This window comes from Lonchura striata, chromosome 13, assembly GCF_046129695.1.
Source record: "Lonchura striata isolate bLonStr1 chromosome 13, bLonStr1.mat, whole genome shotgun sequence".
Classification (NCBI taxonomy): domain Eukaryota; kingdom Metazoa; phylum Chordata; class Aves; order Passeriformes; family Estrildidae; genus Lonchura; species Lonchura striata.
The window spans coordinates 23,948,885-23,971,810 of NC_134615.1; the positions used below are offsets into that span (position 1 = coordinate 23,948,885).

Here is a 22,926-nt window from a genome sequence, read left to right on the forward strand (position 1 = left end):
TAATGCTGTCCCTGTTGTGTTCTAATACTGTGACACAGAATAAGTGCACACTTGCTCCTGCCACACACTCCATACCGTTAGCCTCTCCCTTTAGAACGACAAGTAATTTATGAAGGTTACTGAGAAATTTAGTAAGCCTTGAAAGTTTACCTATTGATTATATTGCTGCATGGAAGTGATCCGTTCAACCAGCTTTGATAGCAGAGACCAGAGGCAGATGCTCGTGTACGGTTAATATTCAGTGCCGCGCCCGAGAAACCCATGGGGCACCAGTGAACCCTAAAACACCGCGCGGGCTCAGAGGCTCGGAATGAGCGCACGCGGGGGCCGGGGAGACGCCGCACGTGCGGCTGGCGGCTGTCACCAGCCGCAGGGCACCGCCGCTGAGAATGCAGCGCACACTTGGCGGTTTTGAGACGTCGCCGGTGCCAGCTGCTGACCAGAACTCCAGGTAAGAAACCTGCGGTGGCGCTTTCCGTGGCTGCGCGCTGCCTCACGCTGCTACCGCTACTTGAAGGTGAGCGGTGAACGGGCGACTGCGTGGCCAGTCCAGGGGAAGACCCGAGGAGGGCGACGGTGCCTGTGGGGGGCGGCCGGGCTGGCGGGGTCTGCGGCAGAAGCACCGAGTGGCGGGGGCTGCCGACGGATGGAGCGGTGCAGGCGGCAGTGCTGTGCGGGAGCGGGCAGCGGGACTTTCCCGGGGATGGCGCCGGGCGGGAGCGAGTGGCACGGTCTGTCCGGAGCCGCCCCGTTGCGCGGTGCAGGCGCGGTCCCGACGGAGGAACAGAGCGAGCAAGGGTGCGCTTCACCACACGCCGGGAGCTGCGGTCCAGGGGACGGTGCGGGCAGCTTTGCTCTGGGAAAAATCCTGTGCTATTCGGACTTGGAGGAGGCAGAAGGCCACTCGGGGTCACAGGCCCCTGGGCACGTATGCTGCACCTTTTCCCTGTGAAACCAAACATACCCTCCCTGTGCATTGTCTGTTCGCAGGAGGCGTGCGGCACTCCAAGGGCATCAAGAGTTCTTGGTGTCGGCAGCTGCGGTCTCTCAGGAATAGGTCACTGTCCGCAGTTTTGGGGGCAGAATCCCAGTTTTGGCCACGGGCACAGAGAGAGGACATACGATTAATTTCCTTGGAAAGTAAAGTCTAGCACCCCACTGTTTAGAGGGTAGACCTAGGGCTTTGTAGGGGAGGGAACTCCCCACAGCAGCTTTCTTCACCTCATCCTCCACTCCACGGTGTAGCAGTTCCCCGTGTGACCTTTTAGAGGGTTACCCGGGAAGGAAATTCAGGGAAGTGATACAAAGTTTTTTGTGTAACTGACAGCTTGTAAAGGTGCGGGTGTTGGAGTAGTGGCTGCTGCTGCCTAAAATCTGTCCCCCACAACCCTCTCCTGTGGAAAAGCAAGCTGAGATAACCTTCAGGCAACGCAATCAGACCCTCACTCAACACTCACTGCAGCTGGCTCAGCGATAAAGGCAAGAAAAGCGAGGTAAAATAAGAGACTGACCACGTAGAGGAGACAGCTGGAGAAGGGGAAGGGGTGGCGGGCGGAGCTAAGGGTTGGGCAGAGGGGTTTGGTCTCCAGGGAAAGAGGGGTGGCCACCAAGGATACCAATCCAGTGAGAGGACAGGGAAAGGAGAAAGCAGGGGAAGTTAGAGGCGAAGTTGCGGCGCGGAAGCCCGAATGGGAGACTGTTTTTCTCCCCAGGAGGTGAGTATGGTGAGTAGTTACTGCCGTTGCCAGGGCCGAGGACTTGGGAATTGACTGAAGCGGGAGAGTTCATGGGATGCTACAAGCTTGTTGAACCCCTGCGCAGCTGGACGCGCCTCAGTGGAACACGCACGTTAAAGACGAAAAAACCGGGGAGCTCTCTCTTTCTTTCTGGTCGGTGCGGAGGTGGCGGGCCCCGGCCCCCCGTCTCAGCCAGGCCGGTCCGGGCGGTCCTGCTGCGGGCCGGGCCCCTTCTCCCCTCCCCGTGCCGCCCGCCGGCCCCCGTCGGCTCCGGCTGGGCCCCAGCAGCTGCCGGGCGGGAAGGCGGGGGACGCTGCGGAGCCCTCGAGTAAGAGGAAAAAACAAAATGCAAGCATGCAAAAGAATAACATTTTAAAGTCAATAAAGAAGTTAAGTCCCAAATGGGAGGGAGGAGGAGATGCCTTGCTTTTAGCGCTAAAATCCTCTTATGAGTTATAAAAAAAGACTTCTCCCATATAACACATGAAGCTATAAGAAGATGAAAGTGTTCGAATTAATATCAAACAAAAGCCTCCATGCTAAGATAAATGTTAAAATAACTGTAATCCCATAAGAAGTTTAAACAGAAAAAGGATGAAAAGTAGTCCTGTGCTTCTCCAAAAAGAAAAAGATTTGTTACTAGAGATAAAAATAATTTTAGAGATAGGTGATAAAAACTTTTGCCTTTAAACAGCTCATCTTTAAAACAATCCCCCATAAGTAAACATAGCCCATCAAGAAGCTGTGGGAAAGCTTGTAAAAATTAAAAAAACTTCACTATAGCAGAATTCCCCAAACAACTGTTATTCGTAACGAAATTAGGCACCACAAGAAAACTCTTTTTTTCCTCCTTAACAACACAGCCTTCTCTCCCTAAGTAAACTGAAAAAAAACTATTTAAAAAGTAATAAACTGACTACAAATCTTACCTTTAGTTTCTTTATATTATCAGTGGGAAAGAAAAAGTTGTGGGGTAAGAGAAGTGTTCTGAAAAGTTTGTTTTAGTTCTTACTATTTTTTTTCTTCTAGTTCCTTTTAATAAAATTTTCTTTATACCTGTTTAAAGTTTTAAATCTACTTTACTTTTTTTCCTATCTCCCAGCAAGAAGTGAGTGTTTTAGTAATTAACCAACACCAAACCCGCCACACCCGGGCCCACCTGCGCGGGGAGCTGTTGCTCCAGAGGCGTTAATGAAGCTATCCCTACTGTCCTTCTAGGAGCCCAGGACCATCCACCAGGGCCTGGGGAGCAGCCGGACGCGTCTGTTCACAGAGCATCCTTTTAAGAAAATGCCGAGGGAAAAGCCCCCTTACCGAGGGGCAGCACCTGAACCGGCAGGGCAGAGTGTGGGGTTCCAGGGGAGAGCTTTCCAATTTCCACTTTCATTGTGTCAATTCCTCCCTAGAGTCCTCGGTCCTTCCGCAGCACCTCCAGAAAACAGAGGGGTTATTAGGGGAAAAGGGGTTTACATTGAGGGAAAAAGCTTCCTTTTCCATTATTTCTTGTGCTTAAATTGTGAGAGAATCCCCTCCTCTTGCAATTTTAATGGTCTCAATTGAAAGAATTCCTGCCTCTTTTATGCTGCTAGGAGTGTTAATTGACACCCTAAATAATTTTTCATTATTTTCCACTTTAAATAGAAGTGGACAACCTTGGCAGTGCTTTCTTATGGGTTTGAATTAAGGGTCATTGCCCCTTTTTTTGTTGTCCTAAGGCTTAAATTGAGGGGGAAGCCAGCTGTCCCTACTTTGTTTCATCACTGGAGAGATTTAAAGTGAGCAACATCCCTCTTTTCCCAATATTTTAGGGGATTAAATTAAAGGACAGGAGCGATTTATTTGCCATTGTATCAGTTTAAGTGGAGGCAACTGCCTAATTTCCTCTTTTTAAGGGGTTCACCTGATGGAAGCTCTGTCTTTTTCAGCATTTTAAGGGATTAACACTACATTTTAGGGCACTTCTATGTGTGCCCTGGGAATAAATATCTCAGACAAGGGCAAGCCAGGCCTGTACTTAACCCTAATGCTGCCCAGGAGTCTATTAATTTTCTTATTTTTATTTATAATATAGATAGCCCTAATTAGAGATACCAAGGAGACTTGGACCATTCATGTCATTATTGTTCTCCACCCTACTTAATCACATGTGGAGTACTACTTACTAATCATTAAGGAATAATTATATAAGTTAGCAACAAGTTATCCAACTTACCTAGCTATGCTGCCTAAACACAAAGTTTTATTTCTTACAGGTTTTCTGCCCTTTTGCTTAAAGCAGCTGAAGCAAAAAAAAAAAAAAAAAAAAAAAAAATCATTATTATTTCCCTGAAAATCAAGCCCTTTACTCCCCTCAAACATCTGAAGCTCCTCTGAGGGCTTTTATACCTTGTGGGATTTGTCGTCTCCCTTTTCCTGGATATTGTGGGAACGAGAGGTGGGCCCAATCAGGGGTATATTAACCTCAGGTTTTGCTAAGGGGCTTCATCCCCTCTTTGGGAGCTACTGGGGTAAGAAGTCTCCTCTCATTTCAGTGAAGTGGGTCTTTCAGCTTATTTCAGCTTGTTTTTAGCAAGTGTTTTTGGGCATGTGAAGTAACAGGGGTTTTAAAGAATATAGAATTGTGTTCTTCAAAGAATACAGGGGTATATTAACCCCAGGTTTTGCTAAGGGGCTTCATTCCCTCTTTGGGAACCACTGGGGTAAGAGGTTTCCTCTCATTTCAGTGAAGAGGATCTTTCAGCTAATTTCAGCTTGTTTTCAGCAGGTGCTTTTGGGCACCTGAAGTAACAGGGGCTTTGAACCTACTGTGAGGAATACAGAATTGGACACAGGGAGTATTTAAATTCATGATTTTGGGTTGTGTGTTCAGGGGTGATAAGGTGCTTTTTTATGTTTTTTTTTTTTGTTTGTTTGTTTGTTTTTTTTACTAGGAGCACAGCTTCCTGTATCTCCAGGCTGTGTCAAGTGTGACACTTCAGATTTTTTCAGCAGCTTCATCATGTTACAAGAGGGATCTGCTCTGTGTTGAAGATCATGTTTGAGATTGAGGCTTCAGATGAGTAAAGTTGAGGATTATGACTAGAGGGTAAGTAGGTGTCTTGTTAAGAGTTATGGGGGGTGGTTTGAAGGCAGCAGGGTGATAAATGGTGTCTATTTGAGGACCCCCCAAGGTTTTTCACAGGCGTAGCAGAGGCATTCATGTATCTTGCACCACCCCAGCTCATCTACTGCACTCACAGAAATACCTTGTAACTTTGGCTCTCTCTAAACAAGGTGCTAGTCATAACAGCTATAGCCTCAGACTCGGAATGAAGCTGGAGCCTTGAGGACCTAGGTATACTTAGGAGATGTCAAGTAGCTGACTCGCTGGGATTTGGCCTGCATAACACTAGAATCATGCATTGATTTTTGTGTTCTTTATTGTAGCTCACTAAGAGGATAACCGGCAATCATGGGGCATTCTGAGGCCGACTCATTTCAGGTCCAACATGGATTCATGTTGCCAGTCATTTTAAAGATAAGTCGGGGCCACAGCCTGGAGGTGGGAGTAGTGGCCTCCTTCTGCACCCGATGGGGATTTGCATCCCCAGATATGTTCAAGATAAGTCAAGGGCTACAACCCACAGAGGGGATGGAAGAGAGGTGCCAGGTTGGGACTCCCCAGGAGGGGTTTTTGAGTTAGTTTTGGAGATGGGGATGTCCAAGAATCATCCCCTTAGGCCACCTAAAGGGAAAGTGTCTGTTTTGATCTCAGTGCTGAGATACACAGGGCAGAGCAGTTCCAGTGTGTGTCTTGTCACTTGTCTCTGGTGCATTCTGTGGTGTTTGGGTCTCTCGGTCCTTGCAGACATTCTTCTCATTGAAAGCTCTCTCTCCCTGTCCTGTCCCCTGGTTTGTCAGGTCCTGTCCTGTGTCACGGGTGTCTGCACATATTTGTCCCACAGCTGCTCTGCCCTGCTGCATAGCCTGTAATAGCACAAGTCCTGGGGGCTTGAAATTGGTAATGCGGGGTGTAGTTGGGCTCTAGATTGTATGGGGAGATTGACATAACATGTTTGGTGCTGTTAAGTTGTCCTGCAGCCATTTGACACTAGTCCTAACTTCCTTTCAGATGCAGACAGTTCAAATCTGTGGCAGAGAGCCCCAGTCCTGGGTGAGGGTGTTGCCATGAGCAGGTCAGTCACTGTTTACATTTGCAGGGGAAGCCTCAATGGTGACCATGTTACAGCAGTGTTCTTTGCCTTTATTTTTAGGAGGTCCAGGCAGATAGCAGCAGTCAAGGCCCATTGTGCTAGGTGAGCAAAGGACAGAAGCAGTTGTTCTTGCTCAGGTTTCAGTTTTTGGTGCAACTGTAAGCATCCTTTCTTGTTTTTGTGCTTTAGGGATCCATCTCAGAGTGCACATACCTCTGTCACCATCTGGCTGATGGACTGGGTTTCCTGCGCTTATGAGCCCTCTGGAAGTATTGCTGGACTCTGTGATGAAGCCTAAAAATTTTGTATTTCAGGGTCCCATCCTGGCAATGTTACTACGCGAGTGCATAGTGTTTGTTTTGGTGGGCTTGAGGTAGGTGTCCTGTAGTTAATTATTGCCGTTTTTTTCAATATTGATGATTGTATTCTTGTTTATTATATTATAGGGGTTTTAATCATTTGGCGTATTTGATTGCTGTGTATGTTTTATAGTTGCTGAGAATTTGGGAGTTATTGTTTATGGTTACATTTATCTTTTGGCGACGTGTTTATTTCTAGGTGGTGTTTGTGTTTTGATGGTTTGAGGCAATTTTTGTTTATTGAGTTAGGAATAATTATTTTGTTGTTAATATATATTTTTTTGTAGTTTGATGTATTTGGTTGTTGTTTTTTATTAGTTTTATTTTTGGGAACATGGGTATTTCCCTGGTGGATCTCTTTAGGTATTTATTTTATTTGGGTGGTGATTCTTTTGTTCCTTTGTTTATAGAGCATTGGGTTCTCTTTATGAGTTAGTGTAGTGGTAGAGTTTTGGTTATTTTTTTAGAAATGTTCAGGGTCTCTTGTATGGTTTGGAGCATGGTAAGTTAGTTGGCTTTCTTTTTTTTCTTTTTAGTGTTTTTTGTGATTTGCTGTGTGGGTTTCTATAGGTCTTATTTTAAAATGTTTGTTTCATTTTTGTGATGTGATAAGAACTGCTAGTGAAAGGAGTGTAGTGCGGGTTTTTTTGCTGGTAGTTGGTTGGCTGGTGGAGCCTTTCTGAATTTTTTGGATGGTATTGGTGGGAATTTGATGCTGCTTGTTTTGGCATTTTATTTTTAGGAATTGGATTATAACTGCAAAGTTTTAACTGTAACTCTAATGAAACAAAACAAATGCATAAACATGAAAATAGGAATATAAAACTTCAATTTGAAATATAAACAGAAAACATATAAATAAAACATGTAACATAAATAATGTTATCCATTACTATTAGCTATTATAGTGTTTGATATAGAGTATTTTCTATGTTTATATACACATAAATATAGATTATAAATATAAATATCCATATAGAAATGTATAATTAATACATGTGGATATATAAATATTACAAAATAATAGGAATCAACACAGTACATAATGCATATTTTACTGTATATGTCTTATTATAACACATTACGTCGTAAATATTATATATCGAAATATAGTACCTCAATTTATTGTGATAGAATAGATAAGTACTTGTAAAAATCAAAAATAGAAATATAGAAATATTTAAATATAGTTTAAAATAAAGGGGATTTTTATTTTCTATTTGGTAGTAGGTAGGGGTTTTATTATAAAAATTATAAATATAAATAAAATTAGAAATCTATGTATAGAAATATATCTTAAATACGTTAAGATCTATATAAAAATTCAAAGGTAAGTAAATATAAGTATTAGCAGTATGTAAGAAATAGAAATTAAATAATTATCTATCTTGCTACCTTATATATGTATAATTTATATTTATAAATACATCAATGTAAAGTAGAAATTCAAATGTGACTATAATGATGAAAAAATATATAAATATTCAAGTATCGTTTAAAGGAAGGGCTTTTTTTTGTTTTTATTTGGTTATAGGCAGGGTTTTAATGGAAAAAATATGAATATACATTTTATTTGGATGTCATTCTAAATATGGAAATATATAATCAATGTATGCAGGTGTATATATAAAAATATAAAATAGAAATAAAAATAAGTATTGGGAAGAGATAGACTATAAATAACACCATACATCAATCTACATTTAAAATGTACATTTGAATATAAATGCCAAAAATAGAGATGAATTTAAACACAGTATAAAAGAAAGGGTTTTTTTTTTTTAAGATTTTTACTTTATAGAGGCAGAGGTTTATTTTAAACAATATAAGCCTTTTAGAAATAAAAATATAACTATAGAAATATGTAAGCAATGTATCAAGGTATGTATAAAAATATAAATGTAATAAAAAAGAATAGGAATAAATGTAAAAATTTATAAAAATACAATTTTACATCAGTATCCATTACAAATCCGAATGTGAATATAAATCTGAAAAATATAAAAATAAACTCTATTGAAATGCAGTTTAAGAGGAAAGGTTTTTTCTTTCGGTTCCTGCCGGGTCAGAGGCAGGTTTTTTGTTCCGTTCTTTCCCGCGCGGATCTTTGGGTCATTCGCTGCCGACGGCGCAGTGCTGCCTCCTTGTGGGCAGAGGCGGTACTGCAGCCCGCCGCCCGCGGCCGCCATCTTGGGAGTGGCTTGGCGCGGACTCGCTTGACCTTGTCAAGAGGGCGCGAAAACGAGGACATTGAAATTCGAGGACTCATGTCTGTTTTTTACACTGCCTGAATTGCCCGCACCGCCGGCGCCCCGTGACGGGATTTTTCGCGGCAGTTCCGGTGCCGTGCACACGGACTGCGGGGTCAGCAGCACCGCGAGCGTGTGGGTTTTTGGCGGGAGCCGACAGGCATCGGCAAAAACGCCTGTCACTATCAAGGTCCCCACGGGCCGCCATCTTGTCGCGGACTCGCTTGACAAGTGCTGCCGCCTTGTGGACAGAGGGTGGTACTGCAGCCCCCCAGCCAGCGCCCGGCCAAACCACCGAGACGGGGCGGGAGGGGCGAGCGGCGGGAGCGAGCGGCGAGCGGGGCGGTGTCTGTGAGTGAGGGGAGGGCTGAAGGCGGCGAGGAGGGCGGTGGCGAGGGCGGCCCAGCGGGGCCGGTGCCGGCGGGCGGTGGGAGCGCGGTCGCAGCGCTCCCGGGCCGCGGCCGAGCGGCATCGGAGCAGGGCTGCGCCCCCTTCCCGGCCCCGCGCCCCTCTCCAGACGCCGGGAGCGGCCGCGTGCCGGAAAATGCCGCCGGGGCGGCGGAGCGGGGCCCTGGCTCTGCCCGCCCCTCCTGCCGCCCTCCCTGGAATGGTTCGAGGCGTTATGGGTTTATTGAGGTAGGAATAATTATTTTGTTGTTGTTAATTTAATGTGGGTTTTTTTTTATTTGTTTGTTTTTGTCGTTTGATGTATTTGGTTTGTAGAGCAGGAACTGCAGACAGAATCCTGCAGAAGTAATATGGAATTTGTCCTCCCAAAACCCACCCGGCTTCAAACCACTTTCAGCACGTGGTCTTCCTTAGCAGCACATGGTTCCCCCATGCTTGAGAGGCGCTGCACTCTACTTTTCTCTCCACCTTTGCTGACAGATCCTGCTGAAGGCTGAGGACAAAGCCCTACCGCTACACGGACAAAGCAGCAGACCTGGTTCGGGAAGCCAGCGTGCTCCAGGTTGCTACAGGACTCTGATCAAACATCAGCATCCCCGTCTCTCACATTGATGGTATGTGGTAACCCCTTAAGAACAGAACTCCACGACTTGGGGCTACCTTTTCTAACCCTAAGCAACAAACTGGGGATGGATAACTCTAGAGATCCTGTTATGTAAGGATCTCCAGGATTCAGCCCTCCATGTGTCCTTGGAATCAGCAGAGTTTCCACTTTACTCCCAGACGTAATTTTTGATGTGGTTGTGCCACTTTAACGGTATTTGAAATCTCTCTTCGTGTTCTTGCAGCAGCATTATTGAACTACAATGGAAATGTAGTCCTGCCTGAAGCTGTTCACAGAATCGTGGAATCCCAGAAGGGTTTGGATGGGAAGGCACCTTTTTTTAAAGCTCATCCCGTTCCACCCCCTGCCATGGGCAGGGACACCTTCCACCATGCCAGGGTGCTCTAAGCCCTGTCCAGCCTGGCCTTGGACACTTCCATGGATCCGGGGGCAGCCACAGCTTCTCTGGGCAACCTGTGCTGGACAGCAGCTTTGAAAGGCAGAATGAAGTACAGCTGTGATTTTTGTGCTGCCCCCAACATTGTATTGCCTGGCAAATGTGCCTTTGAATTTTTTTTTTTTTTTTTTTTAAGGTTTTCTTGTTTGTTTTGTTTGCTTTCTTTTTTTTTTTTTTTTTTTTTTGTTGTTTTGTTTTTGGGTTTTTTTGGGAACTAAAAAGATACCTTGTGTTCCTGGAATGTTGCATTCTACCTCTGTTGTTTTCCCAGTTAGTCTGGATCCTCTGCTTACATTTTTTCCTTCACTTATTAGATGTCGTGGATATGCTGGCTGTTCTGATGGAGGGCAGTGATGGCTTAGATGAGGAAATTGTGTTCTCTTTAAATGAAGGCGTGATTATCCAGACATTTCCCTTCAGTGCTGTTGTCCCTGCTGCATTAGCAGCCAGGAATATGCTGTTGCTTCAGTCTGAAAACGGAACAGGTACAGTTTTTTTTTTTTATGTTTTATGTGTCGTTTCTAGCAGTGGAGTGAAAGTGGCATCATTTCTACTCTCTTGTAATAATTTTTTACCGTTTATAATTTTTTACCTTGAGGCATGTTATTACCTTCCCTGCAAGCAGAAGGAGGTGCAGATTGATGGTGTTTTGTGCTCAAGAGGGGCATTGAAGCTCTGTAGGTGCTTCTGCCCTAATTCCCTGACCCTGAAGAGAAGGGACACTGTCCCTGCATGGACAGTCTTGGTCTGGAAGTAGTTGGCCTCAGTAACACAGCGTTTTAAGGGCAGAGCATGGCGATCAGGAGAGGAAGGTGTTTCCCGTGCCTGTGGGCAGCTCTTCCCGAGATCAGGGAGAGGGGACTGCCTTGTTAAGTAGGAAATGGATGCGTTTCCCAAGGAAAACTTCAGAAATTAAGCTCCAGGGGCAAATACTGCGAGGTTCTACTACCTCCTTGAGGACAGCGTTAAAACCACAGGGGCATCAGCAGGGCTTGGAACAGGACTGGCCAACCGCAGAGCACCTCACGAAGCCCTGTCTGTGTATGTGGCAGTCGAGTAGCACCTGGGGGGTGCTGAAAGTCCCAGTTCTGACAGAAAATTCTGTTTAACTTGTACACGTTGGCTGGGTGTATCCCCCCAGTACAGCTCGGTTCTTCTCTGAGGCGGTGCCTGGCAGGGTGTCTCCCTGTAAAGAGACGGGCGTGTTTTTGGCACAAGACAGCGAAGGTGGATTGTTTGCTTCAGCAGGAGCTGATGATGTCTGGAGGGTTTTTCAGGTACCTCTGCAGTCAGGAGCACGTGTCTAGGTCACTGCGAACACTTTTTGATCTCGTTCAGTTCTTTTCTGCGTGAGGCTCTGTGGGCTGCTGGCAAGGCCCAAAGTAAGGAAGGTTGCCCCAGTGTCCGTGCTCATGTCAATAGTTTAATTTATTTGGCTTTTCTAGGAGCAGATGTCGTGGAGGACTTTGTTGCTGTTTTCACTGGCCTCCTGCACTCTCCGAGAGAGCCCCTTTCTCCCTGCTTGACGTTCCAGCTCTGTGACAAAGCTGCTAAGTATCCTCAGCTCTACCAGTTTAACCGATACTATAGACTCTGGATGCCCAAGTAGTCCCAGGAACCTGTGGTATGGAATACCTGAAGTCACTGAATTCTTGAGCCAGTATTCCTATAAAATCCTCACAGTTGACAGAGGTTACATTTCCATCAGGAACAGCGTTTTTATTGAGGAGGTAATTCTGCATCCTTGTTGATCGTGCTGGGGACACACGTTTGCTCCAGGGCTTTTCTCTGATGACACAAGAGGTCTCTGTGGTGTTTGGGAGGCGATACCAGGCCTCAGGGCTCATACAGAGACTCCTCAGCAGGCACAGCAGAGCCTGGTGTGCGCTGTGGCCTCTGTTTACAGTGCCCGGAGTTCCCCCAGGTGGGTGGAGGATCACAGGCCCCTGGGCTGGGTTTGGTGAGTTTTTCTCAGTTCAGCAGTGTGAACACTCCAGATACCCCTGGGGACACTACTGGACAGCTCTGTTCTAGCAGGACTGCACGCCTGTGCTCCCAGAGCTTCAGTTCAGAGCTCATCTCAAACCAAAGGTGGCTGAAGAGACTTTTGTTTCATACTCATCACTGTTTTTCTCTTACGCTTTTTGTTTCGCTTTAAACAGTTTGAAAACCACAAGGAGGTCAGGCAAGAGCCTTCTGTGGCACCGGATTCTGTATTTGCTACTTTGCTGAAGGGAGCCTGGGAGAGAGGAAGCAGTACCTTCCTGGAAGATGGTGTTCAGACAAAGTGGAGAGACTTGGCTTCCCGGCTCCCCCCACCTGAGCAGCTTTTGTTGGGAGTAAAGCACGTGCTGCTGTACCTTAAACCTACAGTGGAGAACTTCAGCAGATAATACTGTAGTGATGCTTGGTTTACTTTATGGCACAAGTTACAAATGACTCAGCTGCTAAAACTTAGGTTCCAGTGCTGTAGCTCTTTTTCCTCGACTCGCCTCCGAGGGTACGCAGCACCATACAAAACTGCACCTAATTTGTAAACAAATGTCAGTTGTTCTGATTATTGAAGCTGGGCTTTATTCAGTTGTGTGTGCTGTGGCCAGGTCCTTTGTACAAATAGTATACGGAGGGTGGGGAAACCAGAACTGCACATTCCTTGTGATATGTATGGGATTTTGGGGGGGGTTAAATGAAAAGGAGATGCAAAATGAGGGAATTGCTTTTAGATGTAACTATTCTTGTCCTAAAGGAGCCATCAGCTCTGTCCCGAGAGTTGAGTTACAAGTGTGTGTTGAAAGAGCCGCAAGCCTTTAGGGGCTGCAATTTGTGTGCCCTGGAATGAGGTGCCCTGAGGAAATGTGTGAGCCGGAGGGAGCCGAGCTGTGGGAGTGGGCGCCCTGAGGAAATGTGTGAGCCGGAGGGAGCCGAGCTGTGGGAGTGGGCGAATGGAGGCGGGTGCGGGCGGGAATAGCCGAGCGTGGCCGAAAGTGGCCGGGAGGGCCCGTGGAGGCGAGTGGAGCCGAGCTGCGCCGAAGAGGCGAGTGGGGCCGAATGCGGTCGGAAATAGCCGAGCTTAGCCGAAAGTAACCGAAGCTGGCCGAGGAGCCGAGCGTAGCCGAGCGGCTCCGAGTACAGCCGAGGCGAGCCGAGCTTTGCCGAAGAGGCTAATCGAGCCGAATGCGGCTGGTAATAGCCGAGCGTGGCCCAAAGTAGCCGAAGCTGGCCGAGGAGCCGAGTCCAGCCGAACCGAGCCGAGCTCGGCCGAGCGCAGCAGCCCGGGCAGGGCGGGGCGCCGGGGCGGAGCCGGGGCGCTGGGAGGATCCCCTCCTGTCCCTCTCTCTACCGCTCCATCCTCCTCCCCGTATTCCCCTCAGTTACCTCTCTTTCCCCCGTTTCCGTGTCCCCCCCCAAACTCGGCTCCTTCCTGTCCTGTCCCTGCCCTGCTCCTCCGTTCCATTCCCCCTCTCTCCCTCCTCTGTTCACCGTCCCTCTTCCTCCCCTGCCGGCCTTTCCCTTCCCCGCCCGCTTTCCTCCGCAGCCCGTCCTCCCTCCCCGACCTTTCGCATGCCCCGCTCTCCCTCCTCTCTTCCCGTCGCCCCTTCGCTTCTTTCCCCCGCAGCCGCGGGGCTCGGGGCGCCGGAGAATAAAGCCCCGAGGGCCGGAGCCCGGCGCCCCCCGGGCCTTGCGGGAGTCCCCGCACGGGGCCGGAGGCTCTCGGCGGATCCCCCGCGCCGCTCGGACCCCGCCCCGGCGCTGCCGGACCTGCGGCTCCGCCGGCATCGCGCTGCGAGCGGCCCCCGCTCTGTGCCGTGCCGGCCGTGCCGCGTCCCCGCCGCCTCTGCCGCTCCCTCTTTCTGCCCCTGGCCCGCGACAGCGAGGCGGGGCAGGAGCTTCGAGCCTTCTGGGGGCTGCCCCCCCTTCCTTGTTGCGGCGGAGTCCCTTTCTGGGGGGATGGACGCGTGGGAAGGGCTGGAAGGGAGTGCTGGGCTGCTGTCCGGGGCAGTTGGACTCGTCCTGTGCCTTCTTCGGGAGTCAGGGTTAGGGGCTGAAGACTCGGGGCTCTGATGTCATTTGGGGCACCCCAAGGTCGCTAGGAGAGGGACGCACACTGCGGTGGGGGAGCGGGTGGGTGGCAGATGAGAGGGGGGGTCACGCTGGGTGCCGTCCCGCAGAGGGACCCAAAGCTACCCCAAAATTCCCAGGGAGGGGTGTGTGTAGAATACTAAAACCTGGCAAGTGTTTCGTTTTCACAGGTATTGGTAAAGAATAGGAAGCTATGGCTAAACTAATTTGAAAAGAAGCCCTCTCTCGATCCACTCATTTGTACCCAGGAATGTAGGAAACTCTGACTGTGGATGGGCAGTAGTTTTGAAAATCATGCCGTAGCCTTTTTCTCTAGGAACGAACCAAGCGAGTGCCCTGAAACCAGCGGAGCAGCTGCAGGGGCTAAATGGAACAGAAAGGGCTCCCCGGCACCTTTTGCCTCCGTTCTCTGCCATTCCTCAAAACGTGTCGCAGCCCCGGAAGAGGCGTTTGTCATTCCAGCCTGCCAAAATAAAGACCTGTAAAATCCTAGCTCTGCCTTTTGTTTAACGTGTTCTTACTTTCTATTTATGTCATCACAGAAAGCAAGGAAAGAAGAAATGTGACTGGTTCCCACTATTGCTCCATGCAGGCATTTTTAAAGGCTTCTGTACTTCTATCCTCTTTTTCCACTCCAAGCTTCATTTTTCCCCTCCTTTTTCGAGGTCTGCTGCTTTGGGTGTCCCAAGGAGGGCTGGGTTCCTCAGCAGGGGTCTTAGGAGTTGGTGCTGATTCTGCTTTTCCACAGATATATCAAAGTGTGCTACCAAAGTGACTATTTTCTCCAGGGGAAAGCTTTCTCTCAATGACCATCAATGCATGTATGTGTTTTAATCGTGTAACCAGATGGATTAAGAAAAGCTGACACCCGTAGCAGATTTCTGTTGGATCTGTGTCTGTGAGAAGTGCGCTGTGTGCTGGAGAGGGAGAGACGCTGTTGGAGAGTGGCAACAGCGGCAGGTGTGAGCTGTTAGGATGATGGGGGCTCAGAGCAGCCCCAGGTGTGAGCTGTGAGGATGATGAGGAGGGGGCGGCTCCTCCGGGGGCTGATTTAGGGGGTTTTCCTCACATCGCTTTTGCACGGAGCTGCTGGAGAAGAGGAGTTTATGGGGGGCTCCCGGGGCTGTCTCCTGGAAGGACGGTGAGTGCTTCGGACGGGGTCTGGGGGATCACCTGGATATGCACTTGGAGACGTGGAGCATTGCTCAAAGGAGGAGCCGAGGGACAAACCCTTGTGCCGAGAAGCAGTAGCCAAACAGGTGAGCCGGTGCGCCTTTGTAGTGGGGGCTTTTGTCCTTTCCCTTTGAAATTTCGTCATCCTGAGGTTGAAATGGAGGGGTCAGTCCTGTGGTCCCGCCTTTTAAGAGGTTTGGATTGAGGTAAAATTCTCCCTTTTACCATTATTTGAGGCAGGCCCCTTGTTTTCTGCTCTTCTAGGGGACGCAATTGAAGGGGGGGAGCGCACGTTTCTGTGCCCTCGTTGGGGTGAGGTGAGCGCCGGAGCGTGGCGTCACTGTCGGGCCTTCAGAGGAAGGGAGCTGCAGCCGTGGCAGCGCTGGCAGGGCGGGGATCGGGCTGTGCCGCTGCATTCGGGGCGCTTCTTCTGCCCCCGGCCCGGCAGCGAAGGGTCCGGCGCGGAGCCCTGGCGGCAGTGCCGGGGCTGGCCGGGGCGGAAGGGGAGCTGGGCGCGGCTGGGCTGCCGCGGGCCCGCCGGAGCCGCGCCGGTGCGAGCCGTGCGGAGCCGAGCGGAGCTTTGGCCGGGCCGGCGGGCGGGGGAGGCGGCGCGGGCGGCGCGCCGGTGCCGGCCGGTGCCGCCGCTCCGGGCGCGGGGCTCGGGCGCCGCCGGGGCCCCCCGGGCCCGGTGCCGGCCCCGCCGGGCCGGGGGCAGCGGGCGGGGGTCTGCCGGCGCGGCGCCGCCTCTGCCTGCCGGAGGATCCGCTTTCCTGCCGGAGCCGCGCTGCGCCCGGGGCCGGGAGCGCGGCTCCGCATCTTCCAGCCTCCCTCGCTGCGGTGGTTTTGAGGAATTTATGGGATCCTTTTCTTTTGTTCGTAGTTGCTGTAGGAGAAGGGCCATGGTGTTACTTTTTGGTTGTTACGGGTTGGATTTCTTTTTGATCCGTTCTTATGTTTCTAAAGAATGTGTTCTTAAAGGTTTACAATGGTTTTTATGGGTCGTAGCATGAAGTAGACGTTAGGTTTTTAATTCGTTTGTGAAGGCTTTTATTAGCATGAGCATATGTAGTGTTTGTTTTGGTGGGTTTGAGGTAGTGTCCTGTAGTTAATCAGTGAGGTTTTTTTTAATATTGATTATTGCATTCTTGTTTATTATGTTATAGGGGTTTTATGCATTTGGCATATTTGATTGCCGCGTATGTTTTATTGTTGCAGAGAGTTCGGGAGTTATTAAAATTGTTACATTTCTCTTTTGGCGACGTGTTTATTTCTAGGTGGTATTTGTGTTTTGATGGTTTGAGGCATAATGGGTTTATTGAGTTAGGAATAATTATTTTGTTGTTGTTAATATATATATATATATTTTTTTTTAGTTTGATGTATTTGGCTGTTGTTTATTTATTAGTTTTATTTTTGGGAACATGGGTATATCTATGGTGGGTCTTTATGCGCAGTTATTTTATCTGGGTGGTGAATTTTTTTTCCTTCGTGGTTTCGATTTTTTAATATCTGTAATTATTTGGTGGGTTTTTTTAGTTCATTTTATAGAGCATTGGGTTCTCTTTATGAGTTAGTGTAGTGGTAGAGTTTTGGTTATTTTTTTTAGAAACGTTCGGGGTCTGTTGTATGATTTGCAGTATAGTAAGTTAGTTGGGTTTTTTTTTTTTTCATTTTAGTGGTTTTTGTGATTTGCTGTGTGGATTTCTATAGGTTGTTTTAAATGTTTGTTTCATTTTTGTGATGTGATAAGAACTGTTAGTGAAAGGAGTGTAGTGTGGGTTTTTCTGCTGGTAGTTGGTTGGCTGGTGGAGCCTTTCTGAATTTTTTGGATGGTATTGGTGGGAATTTGATGCTGTTTGTTTTGGCATTTTATTTTTAGGAATTGGATTATAACTGCAAAGTTTTAACTATAACTCTAATGAAACAAAAGAAATGCATAAATATGAAAATGGAATATAAACCTTCAATTTTAAATATAAACGGAATACATATAAATAAAACATGTAACATAAATAATGTTATCCATTACTATTAGGTATTATATTGTTTGATATAGAGTATTTTATATGTATATATAAATACATATAAATAGAGATTATAAATACAAGCAAAATAACCATATAGAGTTGTATAATTAATTCGTGTGGATATATAAATATAAAAATTACAAAATAATAGAAATCAATGCAGTACATAATGCATATTTTACAGTATATGTGTTATTATAACACATTATATGTCATAAATATTATATATCAAAATATAGTACCTCAATATATTGTGATAGAAGATATAAGTACTATTAAAAATAAAATATAGAAATATTTAAATATCGTTTAAAATAAAGGGGATTTTTATTTTCTATTTGGTAGTAGGTAGGGGTTTTATTACAAAAATTATAAATATAAATAAAATAAAATTAGAAATCTATGTGTAGAAATATATCCTAAATACATTAAGATCTATATAAAAATTCAGTGGTAAGTAAATATAAGTATTAGCAGTATGTACGAAATAGAGTTTAAATAATAATTTATCTATCTTGCTACCTTATAATATATATAATATATATTTATAAATACATCAGTGTAAAGTAGAAATACAAATGTGACTATAATGATGAAAAATTATATGAATAATCAAGTATTGCTTATAGACAGAGCTTTTTTTTTTAAATTTGGTTAGAGACAGGGCTTTAATAGAAAAAATATGAATATACATTTTATTTTGATATCGTTCTAAATATGGAAATATATATTCGATGTATACAGATATATATAAAAATATAAAAAAATAAAAATAAGTATTAGGAAGAGAGAGGCTATAAATAACATCATACATCAATCTACATTTAAAATGTAAATTTGAATATAAATGCAAAAAATAGAGATAAATGTAAACGGAGCTTAAATAATGGGATTTTTTTAAAGATTTTGACTTGGATGGAGGCAGGGGTTTATTTTAAGCAATATAAACCTTCTAGAAATCTAAATCTAACTATAGAAATATATAAGCAATACATTAAGATATGTACTAAAATAGAATAAAATATAATAGAAATAAATGTAAGAAATTATAAAAATTCAGTTATACATCAATATACATTATAAATCCGAATGTGAATATAAATATGAAAAATATAAAAATAAAATACATTGAAATGCAGTTTAAAAGAAAAGGTTTTTTCTTTTGGTTCTTGTTGGGTTAGAGGCAAGGGGTTTTTTTTTGTTGGCGTTCTTTTCCGCGCGGGATATTTTGGGGCATTTGCTACCGAGGATGTTCCGGAGGGGACGGCGCCCGTTCTTTTTGCCGCCTGCCCCGCCCGCGGCCCCGAGGCGAGCGGCGGCCCCCGGCGGTGGCGGGCGGCAGTGCTGCCGCCTTGTGGACAGAGGTGGGTACTACAGACACAGCCCGCGGGCGCCATCTTGGGAGTGGCTTGGCGCGGACTCGGCTTGACCTTCTCAAGAGGGTGCAAAAACGAGGACAAGAAAGTCGAGGACCCGTGTCTGTTTTCCACACTGCCTGAATTGCCCGCACCGCCGGCGCCCCCCTAGGGGATTTTCCGCGGCAGTTCTGGTGCCGTGCACACGGGCTGTGGGGTCAGCAGCACCGCGAGCCTGCGGGATTTTGGCACGAGCCGACAGGCATCGGCAAAACGCCTGTCTCCGTCAAGGTCCTCACGGGCCGCCATCTTGCGAGTGCTTGTCGCGCACTCTCTTGACAAGTGCTGCCGCCTTGTGGACAGAGGGTGGTACTGCAGCCCCCCAGCCAGCGCCCGGCAAAACCACCGAGACGGGGCGGGAGCGAGCGGCGAGTGGGGCGGTGTCTGTGAGTGAGGGGAGGGCTGAAGGCGGCTCAGCGGCGGCGAGGATGGCGGCGAGGGCAGCCCGGTGGGGCCGGTGCCGGCGGGCGGCGGAGGCGCGGTCGCAGCGCTCCCGGGCCGCGGCCGAGCGGCATCGGAGCAGGGCTGCGCCGCCTTTCCCGGCCCCGCGCCCCTCTCCAGACGCCGGGAGCGGCCGCGTGCCGGAAAATGCCGCCGGGGCGGCGGAGCGGGGCCCTGGCTCTGCCCGCCCCTCCTGCCGCCCTCCCTGGAATGGTTCGAGGCGTTATGGGTTTATTGAGGTAGGAATAATTATTTTGTTGTTGTTAATTTAATGTGGGGTTTTTTTTATTTGTTTGTTTTTGTCGTTTGATGTATTTGGTTTGTAGAGCAGGAACTGCAGACAGAATCCTGCAGAAGTAATATGGAATTTGTCCTCCCAAAACCCACCCGGCTTCAAACCACTTTCAGCACGTGGTCTTCCTTAGCAGCACATGGTTCCCCCATGCTTGAGAGGCGCTGCACTCTACTTTTCTCTCCACCTTTGCTGACAGATCCTGCTGAAGGCTGAGGACAAAGCCCTACCGCTACACGGACAAAGCAGCAGACCTGGTTCGGGAAGCCAGCGTGCTCCAGGTTGCTACAGGACTCTGATCAAACATCAGCATCCCCGTCTCTCACATTGATGGTATGTGGTAACCCCTTAAGAACAGAACTCCACGACTTGGGGCTACCTTTTCTAACCCTAAGCAACAAACTGGGGATGGATAACTCTAGAGATCCTGTTATGTAAGGATCTCCAGGATTCAGCCCTCCATGTGTCCTTGGAATCAGCAGAGTTTCCACTTTACTCCCAGACGTAATTTTTGATGTGGTTGTGCCACTTTAACGGTATTTGAAATCTCTCTTCGTGTTCTTGCAGCAGCATTATTGAACTACAATGGAAATGTAGTCCTGCCTGAAGCTGTTCACAGAATCGTGGAATCCCAGAAGGGTTTGGATGGGAAGGCACCTTTTTTTAAAGCTCATCCCGTTCCACCCCCTGCCATGGGCAGGGACACCTTCCACCATGCCAGGGTGCTCTAAGCCCTGTCCAGCCTGGCCTTGGACACTTCCATGGATCCGGGGGCAGCCACAGCTTCTCTGGGCAACCTGTGCTGGACAGCAGCTTTGAAAGGCAGAATGAAGTACAGCTGTGATTTTTGTGCTGCCCCCAACATTGTATTGCCTGGCAAATGTGCCTTTGAATTTTTTTTTTTTTTTTTTTTTTAAGGTTTTCTTGTTTGTTTTGTTTGCTTTCTTTTTTTTTTTTTTTTTTTTTTTTGTTGTTTTGTTTTTGGGTTTTTTTGGGAACTAAAAAGATACCTTGTGTTCCTGGAATGTTGCATTCTACCTCTGTTGTTTTCCCAGTTAGTCTGGATCCTCTGCTTACATTTTTTCCTTCACTTATTAGATGTCGTGGATATGCTGGCTGTTCTGATGGAGGGCAGTGATGGCTTAGATGAGGAAATTGTGTTCTCTTTAAATGAAGGCGTGATTATCCAGACATTTCCCTTCAGTGCTGTTGTCCCTGCTGCATTAGCAGCCAGGAATATGCTGTTGCTTCAGTCTGAAAACGGAACAGGTACAGTTTTTTTTTTTTATGTTTTATGTGTCGTTTCTAGCAGTGGAGTGAAAGTGGCATCATTTCTACTCTCTTGTAATAATTTTTTACCGTTTATAATTTTTTACCTTGAGGCATGTTATTACCTTCCCTGCAAGCAGAAGGAAGTGCAGATTGATGGTGTTTTGTGCTCAAGAGGGGCATTGAAGCTCTGTAGGTGCTTCTGCCCTAATTCCCTGACCCTGAAGAGAAGGGACACTGTCCCTGCATGGACAGTCTTGGTCTGGAAGTAGTTGGCCTCAGTAACACAGCGTTTTAAGGGCAGAGCATGGCGATCAGGAGAGGAAGGTGTTTCCCGTGCCTGTGGGCAGCTCTTCCCGAGATCAGGGAGAGGGGACTGCCTTGTTAAGTAGGAAATGGATGCGTTTCCCAAGGAAAACTTCAGAAATTAAGCTCCAGGGGCAAATACTGCGAGGTTCTACTACCTCCTTGAGGACAGCGTTAAAACCACAGGGGCATCAGCAGGGCTTGGAACAGGACTGGCCAACCGCAGAGCACCTCACGAAGCCCTGTCTGTGTATGTGGCAGTCGAGTAGCACCTGGGGGGTGCTGAAAGTCCCAGTTCTGACAGAAAATTCTGTTTAACTTGTACACGTTGGCTGGGTGTATCCCCCCAGTACAGCTCGGTTCTTCTCTGAGGCGGTGCCTGGCAGGGTGTCTCCCTGTAAAGAGACGGGCGTGTTTTTGGCACAAGACAGCGAAGGTGGATTGTTTGCTTCAGCAGGAGCTGATGATGTCTGGAGGGTTTTTCAGGTACCTCTGCAGTCAGGAGCACGTGTCTAGGTCACTGCGAACACTTTTTGATCTCGTTCAGTTCTTTTCTGCGTGAGGCTCTGTGGGCTGCTGGCAAGGCCCAAAGTAAGGAAGGTTGCCCCAGTGTCCGTGCTCATGTCAATAGTTTAATTTATTTGGCTTTTCTAGGAGCAGATGTCGTGGAGGACTTTGTTGCTGTTTTCACTGGCCTCCTGCACTCTCCGAGAGAGCCCCTTTCTCCCTGCTTGACGTTCCAGCTCTGTGACAAAGCTGCTAAGTATCCTCAGCTCTACCAGTTTAACCGATACTATAGACTCTGGATGCCCAAGTAGTCCCAGGAACCTGTGGTATGGAATACCTGAAGTCACTGAATTCTTGAGCCAGTATTCCTATAAAATCCTCACAGTTGACAGAGGTTACATTTCCATCAGGAACAGCGTTTTTATTGAGGAGGTAATTCTGCATCCTTGTTGATCGTGCTGGGGACACACGTTTGCTCCAGGGCTTTTCTCTGATGACACAAGAGGTCTCTGTGGTGTTTGGGAGGCGATACCAGGCCTCAGGGCTCATACAGAGACTCCTCAGCAGGCACAGCAGAGCCTGGTGTGCGCTGTGGCCTCTGTTTACAGTGCCCGGAGTTCCCCCAGGTGGGTGGAGGATCACAGGCCCCTGGGCTGGGTTTGGTGAGTTTTTCTCAGTTCAGCAGTGTGAACACTCCAGATACCCCTGGGGACACTACTGGACAGCTCTGTTCTAGCAGGACTGCACGCCTGTGCTCCCAGAGCTTCAGTTCAGAGCTCATCTCAAACCAAAGGTGGCTGAAGAGACTTTTGTTTCATACTCATCACTGTTTTTCTCTTACGCTTTTTGTTTCGCTTTAAACAGTTTGAAAACCACAAGGAGGTCAGGCAAGAGCCTTCTGTGGCACCGGATTCTGTATTTGCTACTTTGCTGAAGGGAGCCTGGGAGAGAGGAAGCAGTACCTTCCTGGAAGATGGTGTTCAGACAAAGTGGAGAGACTTGGCTTCCCGGCTCCCCCCACCTGAGCAGCTTTTGTTGGGAGTAAAGCACGTGCTGCTGTACCTTAAACCTACAGTGGAGAACTTCAGCAGATAATACTGTAGTGATGCTTGGTTTACTTTATGGCACAAGTTACAAATGACTCAGCTGCTAAAACTTAGGTTCCAGTGCTGTAGCTCTTTTTCCTCGACTCGCCTCCGAGGGTACGCAGCACCATACAAAACTGCACCTAATTTGTAAACAAATGTCAGTTGTTCTGATTATTGAAGCTGGGCTTTATTCAGTTGTGTGTGCTGTGGCCAGGTCCTTTGTACAAATAGTATACGGAGGGTGGGGAAACCAGAACTGCACATTCCTTGTGATATGTATGGGATTTTGGGGGGGGTTAAATGAAAAGGAGATGCAAAATGA

The 22,926-nt window shown here is 47.4% G+C and overlaps 3 long non-coding RNA genes across 4 annotated transcripts; all 3 read left to right on the top strand.

Annotated features, from left to right (window-relative positions):
* The first annotated feature begins 607 nt into the window (after positions 1–607).
* On the top strand, positions 608–6,210 carry LOC144247077 (uncharacterized). Of its 2 annotated transcripts, none has more exons than XR_013340774.1 (5): positions 608–1,715; positions 4,667–4,821; positions 5,163–5,911; positions 5,990–6,031; positions 6,119–6,210. It is a non-coding gene; the product is annotated as an uncharacterized LOC144247077 (long non-coding RNA). The 2 variants fall into 2 exon arrangements; XR_013340775.1 differs by having other exon boundaries at positions 608–1,493.
* A 3,974-nt stretch (positions 6,211–10,184) lies between these two features.
* On the top strand, positions 10,185–12,714 carry LOC144247078 (uncharacterized). Its single transcript, XR_013340776.1, has 3 exons — positions 10,185–10,491; positions 11,452–11,736; positions 12,169–12,714. It is a non-coding gene; the product is annotated as an uncharacterized LOC144247078 (long non-coding RNA).
* Positions 12,715–20,396: 7,682 nt separating this feature from the next.
* Positions 20,397–22,926, top strand: LOC144247079 (uncharacterized). The gene is made up of 3 exons (XR_013340777.1): positions 20,397–20,703; positions 21,664–21,948; positions 22,381–22,926. It is a non-coding gene; the product is annotated as an uncharacterized LOC144247079 (long non-coding RNA).